Source organism: Salmo trutta, chromosome 15 (assembly GCF_901001165.1).
Source record: "Salmo trutta chromosome 15, fSalTru1.1, whole genome shotgun sequence".
NCBI classification, from domain to species: Eukaryota; Metazoa; Chordata; class Actinopteri; order Salmoniformes; family Salmonidae; genus Salmo; species Salmo trutta.
The window spans coordinates 36,876,875-36,887,000 of NC_042971.1; positions in this window are offsets into that span (position 1 = coordinate 36,876,875).

Genomic DNA, 10,126 nt, shown 5'->3' on the forward strand with positions numbered 1-10,126 from the left:
CGTGCTCTCTCGGCCATGCGCTTGGAAACACTACAGCCAAAGTGAGAGCCACTATAAAAACTACAACTTCTCCCTCATTTTTACAAAAACCAGCCTGAAACTCTTTCTAAAGACTGTTGACATCTAGTGGAAGCCCTAGGAACTGTAATCGGGGACGATTCCGCCCTATTATAAAAGTGTATTGAAATCTGCAGATTTTTTTTTATTTTTATGGTTTGTCCTCTGGGTTTCGCCTGCCATTTCAGTTCTGTTATACTCACAGACATTATTTTTAGTTTCAGAAACTTTATAGTGTTTTCTATCCAAATCTACCAATTATATGCATACCCTAGCTTCTGGGCCTGAGTAGCAGGCAGTTTACTTTGGGCACACTTTTCATCCGGACGTCAAAATACCGCCCCCTATCCCAAAGAAGTTTTAAGAAGGTAGAGCAGTGCTTTATTATGTACAGACTTCTCCCCATCTTAGCTGCTGTTGTATCAATATGTTTTGACCATGACAGTTTACAATCCAGGGTTACTCCAAGTAGTTTAGCCACCTCAACTTGCTCAATTTCCATACGATTTATTACAAGATTTAGATGAGGTTTAGTGAATGATTTGTCCCAAATACAATGCTTTTAGTTTTTGAAATATTTAGGACTACCTTATTCCTTGCCACCCATTCTGAAACTATCTGCAGCTCTTTGTTAACCTGTTATGGCTAGGGGGCAGTATTTTCATGGCCGGATAAAAAACGTACCCGATTTAATCTGATTATTACTCCTGCCCAGAAACTAGAATATGCATATAATTATTGGCTTTGGATAGAAAACACCCTAAAGTTTCTAAAACTGTTTGAATGGTGTCTGTGAGTATAACAGAACTCATATGGCAGGCAAAAACCTGAGAAGATTCCAAACAGGAAGTACCCTCTCTGACCATTCCTTGGGCTTCTTGGCTCTGTTTAAAGAAAATGTAGGATCTTTGCTGTAACGTGACACTTCCTACGGCTCCCATAGGCTCTCAGAACCCGGGAAAAAGCTGAATAATGTAATTCCAGCCGCTGGCTGAAAAACTTTAGCGCGTTTGGATGGTGGTCGATCAGAGGGCCATCAGACTGAGGCTCGTGCATGAGGGGATCCCATGTTTTTATTTTCTCTCTCTTTGAACGTAAACACGCTTTCCCGGTCGGAATATTATCGCTTTTTTACGAGAAAAATGGCATAAAAATTGATTTTAAACAGCGGTTGACATGCTTCGAACGCACGAACAAAACGCCGCTATTTGGATATAACTATGGATTATTTGGGACCAAACCAACATTTGTTATTGAAGTTGAAGTCCTGGGAGTGGATTCTGACAAAGAACAGCAAAGGTAATAACATTTTTCTTATAGTAAATCTGACTTTGGTGAGTGCTAAACTTGGTGGGTGTGTAAATAGCTAGCCCTGTGATGCCGGGCTATCTACTTAGAATATTGCAAAATGTGCTTTCACCGAAAAGCTATTTTAAAATCAGACATAGCGAGAGCATAGAGGAGTTCTGTATCTATAATTCTTAAAATAATTGTTATGTTTTTTGTGAACGTTTATCGTGAGTAATTTAGTAAATTCACCGGAAGTTTGCGGGGGGTATGCTAGTTCTGAACGTCACATGCTAATGTAAAAAGCTGGTTTTTGATATAAATATGAACTTGATTGAACAAAACATGCATGTATTGTATAACATAATGTCCTAGGGGTGTCATCTGATGAAGATCATCAAAGGTTAGTGCTGCATTTAGCTGTGGTTTGGATTTATGTGACATTATATGCTAGCTTGAAAAATGGGTGTCTGATTATTTCTGGCTGGGTACTCTAATGACATAATCTAATGTTTTGCTTTCGTTGTAAAGCCTTTTTGAAATCGGACAGTGTGGTTAGATAAAGGAGAGTCTTGTCTTTAAAATGGTGTAAAATAGTCATATGTTTGAAAAATTGAAGTTTTTGTATTTTTGAGGAATTTGTAATTCGCGCCACGCCCATCATTGGCTATTGGAGCAGGTGTTCCGCTAGCGGAACGTCTAGATGTAAGAGGTTTTAAGGGATGCAGTCATTTCAGTCACTGTAGTAGCTGATGTATATAGAGTCATCCATATACATAGACACACTGGCTTTACTCAAAGCCAGTGGCATGACGCTAGTAAAGATTGAAAAAAGTAAAGGGCCTAGAAAGCCACCCTGAGGAATTCCTAATTCTATCTGTATTGTGTTGTTTTTTTGAGAACAAGTTCTCATTTACAACTGCGGCCTGGCCAAGATAAAGCAAAGCAGTGCGACAAAAACAACAACACAGAGGCTTCCGTTAAAGAACACCCTCGTGTTCTGTTAGATAGGTAACTCTTTATCCACAATATAGCAGGGACACTGCTTTTAAGAATTGTATTTTAAGTTTCAGGTTGAAATGTGTTGATCCAATATCACATCTAATGAGTAATGAGTAAAAAAAAAAGCTCTTTCATCCTAAAGAAGGCCATCCCTAAAGCCATAACACATACATTTTTCCAACAGCAGACAATAATCGATAATGTAAAAAGCCGCACTGAAGTCTAACAAAACAGCGCCCGCAATATTTTTATCATCAATTTCTCTCAGCCGATCATCAGTCATTGTGTAAGTGCTGTGCTTGTTGAATGTCCTTCCCTATAAGCCTGCTGAAAGCCTGTTGTCAATTTGTGAACTGTAAAAATAGCATTGTATCTGGTCAAATACAATTTTTTCTAAAACTTTACTAAGGGTTGGTAACAGGCTGATTGGTCGGCTATTTGAGGGGGGCTTAATTATTCTTAGGTAGCATAATAACTTTTGCTTCCCTCCAGGCCTGAGGGCACACACTTTCTAGTAGGCTTAAATTGAAGATATGGCATATAGGAGTGGCAATAATTTTCCATCCAAGTTGTCAGACCCCGGTGGCTTGTGATTGTTGATAGACAACAACAATAACAATACACACTCACTTTACGCCATTCTAAATTACAATTCTTGTATTTCATAATTTGGTCAGATATATTTGGATGTGTAGTGTCAGCGTTAGTTGCTGGCATGTCATGCCTATGTTTGCTAATCTTGCCAATGAAAAAATAATTAAAGTAGTTGGCAATATCAGCGGGTTATGGGATGAATGAGCCATCTTATTCAATGAATGATGGAGCTGAGTTTGCCTTTTTCCCAAATTTAATTGAAGGTGCTCCAAAGCTTTTTACTATCATTCTTTATGTAATTTATCTTGGTTTCATAATGTAGTTTCTTCTTTTTTAAATTCAGATTAGTCACATAATTTCTCAATTTGCAGTACATTTGCCAATCGGTTGTGCAGGTGGACCTTTTTGCCATTTCTTTTGCCTCATCCCTCTCAACCATACAATTCTTCAATTTCTTATCAATCTACGGGGATTACATTTTTTTACAGTAATTTTCTTAATGGGTGCATGCTTATTAGTGACTGGGATAAGCCATTTCATAAATATGTCAAGTGCAACATCTGTTTGCTCCTCATTACACACCACGGACCAACAAATACTCTTTACATCAACAACAGGAATCACTACAAAACTTATTGTATGACCTCTTATACACTATATTAGGCCCAGCTTTTGGAATTTTGGTTTTCCTAGATATGGCTACTATATTGTGATCACTACATCTGATGGATCTGGATACTACTTTCAAGCACATTTCGGCAGCATTAGTAAAGATGTGATCAATAAATGTCGATGTGTAACATCTGTCGTCAGGAATGGACCAAGGCGCAGCGGGTTGCGTATTCAACAACATATTTATTGAAGGACGTTGACCACGGAAAACAAGAAAATACAGCAATACGACAGGAACAGTTTTGCAGGCTAACAAAACGCAGTGCAAAAACAACTACCCACAAACACAAAGAAAAACACACACCTGTTTATAGGACTCCCAATCAGAGGCAACTAGAAACACCTGCCTCCAATTGAGAGTCCAGCACCCAACCTACACACAACACAAAACCTCTGCTACATCCTGACCAAAACTAATACAATTACTCCCTCTGCTGGTCAGGACGTGACACTACCCCCCCCCTAAAGGTGCAGACCCCGACTGCACCTAAAAGACAAGAAAAAAAAAGAAAAAAAATGAAAAATCCCCCTAAACTAATGGGAGGGAAGGGAGGGTGGCTGCCGTCAACAACGGCACTGTGCTACACCCCCCCTCCCCAACCCACCTATATAGGAGGCGGCTCAGGTGCGGGACATGGACCTCGCTCCACCTTCAGCGTCGCCCACTTAGGTGGCGCCGATGGCTGCGCCGGGCAGACGGGCCACTCTGGCTGACCCGGGCAGACGGACCACTCGGACTGGGCCGGAGGACAGGCGGGCCACTCGGGCTGGGCCGGAGGACAGGCGGGCCACTCGGGCTGGGCCGGAGGACAGGCGGGCCACTCGGGCTGGGTCGGAGGACAGGCGGGCCACTCTGGCTGATCCGGGCAGACGGGCCACTCTGGCTGATCCGGGCAGACGGGCCACTCTGGCAGCTCCTGACTGGCGGGCAGCTCTGGCGACTCCTGACTGGCGGGCAGCTCTGGCGACTCCTGACTGGCGGGCAGCTCTGGCAACTCCTGACTGGCGGGCAGCTCTGGCGACTCCTGACTGGCGGGCAGCTCTGGCGACTCCTGACTGGCGGGCAGCTCTGGCGGCCCCAGACTGGCGAGGCTGGGCTGATGCACTAGATGCCTGATGCGTGGGGCTGGTACAGGACGTGCCAGCCTGGAGACACGCACCTCAAGGCTAGTGCGTGTAGCGGGGAATACTGGACCGTAGAGGCGCACTGGCGGTCTCGAGCGCAGGGTTGGCATCACCCCTTCAGGCTCGATGCTCACTCTCCCATGGCACATGCGGGGCGCTGGTACTGCGCATACCGGCCTGAAAATACCAGACCTCACCACAGCACCTACCCCAAAGCACGGGACCTGTCCAGTCTGTTTATGTCCAAAAAGGGTACGGGGAGCTGGCCTGGGTCTCCAATCTCCCCCCGCAAAACAGCCCTTGTGCCCCCCCAAAAAAATTATTGGGGCTGCCTCTCGGGCTCCCTTACCCGCCATGTTCCCCAGTCCTCGCCAGAATTCCTCCGCTGCTTGGTCCTGGTATGGTGGGTAGTTCTGTAAAATCTGTCGTCAAGAATGGACCAAGGCGCAGCGGGTTGCGTGTTCAACAACATATTTATTGAAGGACGTTGACCACGGAAAACAAGAAAATACAGCAACACGACAGGAACAGTTTTGCAGGCTAACAAAACGCAGTGCAAAAACAACTACCCACAAACGCAAAGAAAAACACACACCTGTTTATAGGACTCCCAATCAGAGGCAACTAGAAACACCTGCCTCCAATTGAGAGTCTAGCACCCAACCTACACACAACACAAAACCTCTGCTACGTCCTGACCAAAACTAATACAATTACTCCCTCTGCTGGTCAGGACGTGACACGATGATTTCATTCCTGTGCTGTTTGTAACTACCCTGATACATTGACTGATAACCTGAACCAGGTTGCAGGCACTGGTTACAGTTTGAAGCTTTTTCTTGATTGAGAAGCTTGATGAAAGCCAGTCAATATTTAAATCACCTTGAAAATATACCTCTCTGTTGATATCACATATATTATCAAGCATTTCACACATGTTATCCAGATACTAACTGTTAGCACTTGGTGGTCTATAGCAGCTTCCCACATTTATAAGGGCACAGGGCGAGACCCAGATGCAGACACAGGAGACAGATGGTTTGTGTCTCTGATATTTATTAGTTTCCAAGGGGCAGGCAAGAGAATGGTCGTGAACAGGCAAAATGTTCATAACAAGATCAGAGTCCAGGAGGTACAGGGTGGCAGGCAGGCTCGACCTCAGGGTAGGCAGAATAGTCAGGCAGGCAGGTAAGAGTCAAAACCGGGAGGACTAGGAAAAGAGAGATAAGAAAAAGCAGGAGCACGGGGAAAAACAAGCTGGTTGACTTTACAAGACAAGACGAACTGGCACAGAGAGACAGGAAACACAGGGATAAATACACCGGGGAAAATAAGCGACACCAGTAGGGGGTGGAGACAATCACAAGGATAGGTGAAACAGATCAGGGCATGACAACAATAATGGGCTTTAGGAGAGGCAATTGAACCTGTAGCCATATTACTTCCACAGTATTTAACATGAGATTCTCTCTAATCTTTACAGCAATGTGGTTCTGAATGTAAACAGCAACACCTCCACCACTGGCATTTCTGTCTTTTTTGGAAATGTTATAGCCTTGTATTGCTACCACTGTATCATCAAAGGTATTGTCTAAGTGAGTTTCAGAGAATATGAATGTCATCTTTTACTAAGAAGTTATTAATTTCATGAACTGTGTTTCTTAAGCTACATATGTTAACGTGGGTTATTTTTAGCACTTTTCTGTGATGTTTGCTTGTTTTCATTGCTTTACTGGGAAGCTTAGCAGAAGTAGATACTCTCATGTTATTTATGTTAGTGCAGGATGAGCTGCACACAGTGGACTTCATACTAGGTTTCACCACCTCAGTGTTAACAGCATAAATCTGGTTAATTGGCACATGATTGCTGCATGCAATAGCAATAGGATCAGTAGAGGCATTCGGGGCAGTTGGAGGGACATAAATTAGGTTACTTACATTGTGTCTACCAATGCCCCTGGTATAATGTGTCTACCAATGCCCCTGTTATAAGCATTATGATGACTCAGTGACACAATGGTAGGGATTAACTGAGCTGGACTTGGGTCATTGATAAGACATTGTCTCAACACAGCCTTATAATGCTGTGAAAGGATCCAGGAACCCAAATGATTTGGGTGGATCCCATCCTCCTAATAAAACGTGTTTTGTTTCCAAAAAGCATCAAAATTGTCAACAAAGGTTACACCCTTTGAGCTGCAATAATCACATAGCCAGTTGTGAAGAATTACACGATTCAGAGAGGGAACAGGGCCAGATATGATGAGTCTTTAATTAGTGTATAGCAGAGAGTCAATCAGCTCTTTGAAATCCAGTTTCAACTGTTCAGAGCTTCCCTTCATAATGTCCACATGGACTATGATAGAATCAATGCTGGTGTATTACATTCAGGAGCAGCTTAGTAATGTAATTTACTCAAGCTCCAGGATAGGACATTGTTTTTGAACCAGGAACAGTCACATTTATTACCATGGAGCTGCCCAAAATCACGGCTGGCGTGATGGAGAAAGCCCGCTCGATTCAGAGCAGGGACAGAAGTTTGCCAATGTCGACTTCGAAATCGTAGGGGAAGGAGTAGGAGTAGGCACAGCGGCCACAGACACCGGTACCCCCACCGACAAAGGTGCAGGAAGATCAGGCTCTAGGACGGTGAAACTAGTCGTTGTTTGTATCCACTCCGGGCCTCTCGTTGGGAGTGTAGACTGCTTTGCGGTAGGCTGCTGTCTTCGGCTTCCACGGCTTGTGACATGTAACCATTGTTAATTGCCATGCTCCTCTTGCTGTGCTCTTTTGATTCTGCTATCAGATGGGGGAGGAGAGGCAGGAGATGGCTCCCCTGGTGAACGAACTCCAGGCAACACCGGCCAGTCAGATAACAACAAATGACAAGACGGAGATGCATCCAACATTTGCAAACACCGTCCAGCCACCGGCATAGAAAAGGTAAACATTCCACTCTGTGTTTTCCCCAGTTTCTTACGTAGGCTGGCTACCTGTGTGATGAAGGAAGCCACCTCAAGCCACAGGTAGCCAGCCTACGTAAGAAACTGGGGAAAACGCAGAGTGGAATGTTTACCTTTTGTATGCCGGTGGCTGGATGGTGTTTGCGCATGTTGGATGCATCTCCGTCTTGTCATTTGTTGTTATCCGACTGGCCGGTGTTGCCTGGAGTTCGTTCACCAGGGGAGCCATCTCCTGCCTCTCCTCCCCCACAATCTGCTGCATTGGAACTCTGAGTGATCCAGTTTGCCCTGAAACAAAGCGTAGTAGATACAGCTCCTACAGGGCTGGAACCGTTCATTTACTTCTCCAGACAAAGAGGGTTCCATTGGAAAACTAATCTGGGACTAACTTTGTTAGCTTGATGGCTAACATTAGCAGCTTAGCGGCTCTTTCAAGCAACTGCGCTGCGTAATCCATGCAAAAACAAGTTTGGTATTTACATTTAACAAATTGGTTATGTTTTAGTTAAAATAACAAATCGAGTGTTTCCAGCATGCAGTGTTCAGCTGCGCACTCGGATGATGTATGATTAGGACTGTTCCAGGTTGAAAAGTTGGGATGGTGCCAGATTTCCTCCAGATGTGACGCTTGGTATTCAGGCCAAATAGCTCAATCTTGGTTTCATCAGATCAGAGAATCTTGTTTCTCATGTTCTGAGTCCTTTAGGTGCCTTTTGACAAACTCCAAGTGACCTATCATGTGCCTTTTACTGAGGAATGGCTTCTGTCTGGCCACTCACAGAGGAACTCTGGAGCTCTGTCAGAGTGACCATCGAGTTCTTGGTTACCTCCATGACCAAGGCCCTTCTCGTCCGATTGCTCAGTTTGGCTGGGCGGCCAAATCTAGGAAGAGTCTTGGTGGTTCCAAACTTCTTCCATTTAAGAATGATGGAGGCCACTGTATTCTTGTAGACCTTCAATGCTGCAGAAATATTTTGGTACCCTTCCCCAGATCTTTGACTTGACACAATCTTGTCTCGGATCTCTACGGAAAATAGTTTCGACATCATGGCTTGGTTTTTGCTCTGACATGCACTGTCAACTGTGGGACCTTATATAGACAGGTGTGTGCCTTTCCAAATCATGTCCAATCAGTTGAATTTACCACAGGTGGACTCCATTCAAGTTGTAGAAAGATCTCAAGGATAATCAATGGAAACAGGATGCACCTGAGCTCAATATCGAGTCTCATAGCAAATGGTCTGAATATTTATGTAAATAAGGTGTTTCTGTTTTTATTTTTAATACATTTGCAAAAATAAAAAAATTAACTGTTTCACTTTGTCATTATGGGGTAGTGTGTGTAGATTGGTGAAGATTTCTTTTATTTTTTTTAATCCATTTTAGAATAAGGCTGTAACGTAACAAAATATGGAAAAAGGGAAGGGGTCTGAATACTTTCCGAATGCACTGTATTTGAAAAGGTCCTTTAATTGAGTCTCCAACATGGGATAAATGCCATTATAAACCGGGTAGTTTGGGTCCTGGATGCTGATTGCCTGAAAGCCGTGGTATATCAGACAATACACCACGGGAATTATGTAAAAATACTTGTTTACTGTTCTCTTCATGTTGGTAATCAGTTCATAATAGCAATAAGGCACCTCGGGGGTTTGTGTTATATGGCCAATATACTGTATATGGCCAATATCACTTCACGTCGTGCCTAAGAACAGGCCTTAACCAGGGTGTATTAGCCATATACCACACCCCCTCGGGTCTTATTGCTTATTTACTAGGTATGCGATGTATGTGTATTTTCTAAATGATACATATTTGAAACAGTATGTTCAACTTTCATTGAGTCTCCAATATGGGATATATATTATTTGGAATATGAGATTAAACTAACCCAGTAATGACTTGTATTGGCAATCTATTTGAATTAGCTCTTCAAATAAAATCATGACCATCCAAATCTTATACATTATCATATTTGACAATAGGTTATGATCGTTTAAAAAACCCAATCATAGCTTTATTAATCAGAAAATTATTTTGATCAAATTTGTGCCTTCATAAAGTGCTGTTTCTTTGCTTCGAGACCGTATTTCTGACCTATTTCAAGAGATCCAAACGCAATCCTAGTTCTGTGGAATCTCAATCACTGAACAGGATCTAACCGAACTACTGCCTGGGAGGCATGTGCTTCCGCGTGTGATGCATGTTGTTACCGAAACCGAAACAAAAAAGTGTGAATAAAGTCAGTATAATTTGACTCAATTATTTAAATGAAGTTACTGGGTATAAACATATCACTTCATCGTCACACAATTCACTGGCGACACTAAATCTGAAGAGGTTCAGAGATCGAATCGTCTTCCCTGTCAAGCATAGGCAATTCCTCGTGATACCATAATGTTCAGTGCATGGGCGCATTCATATTC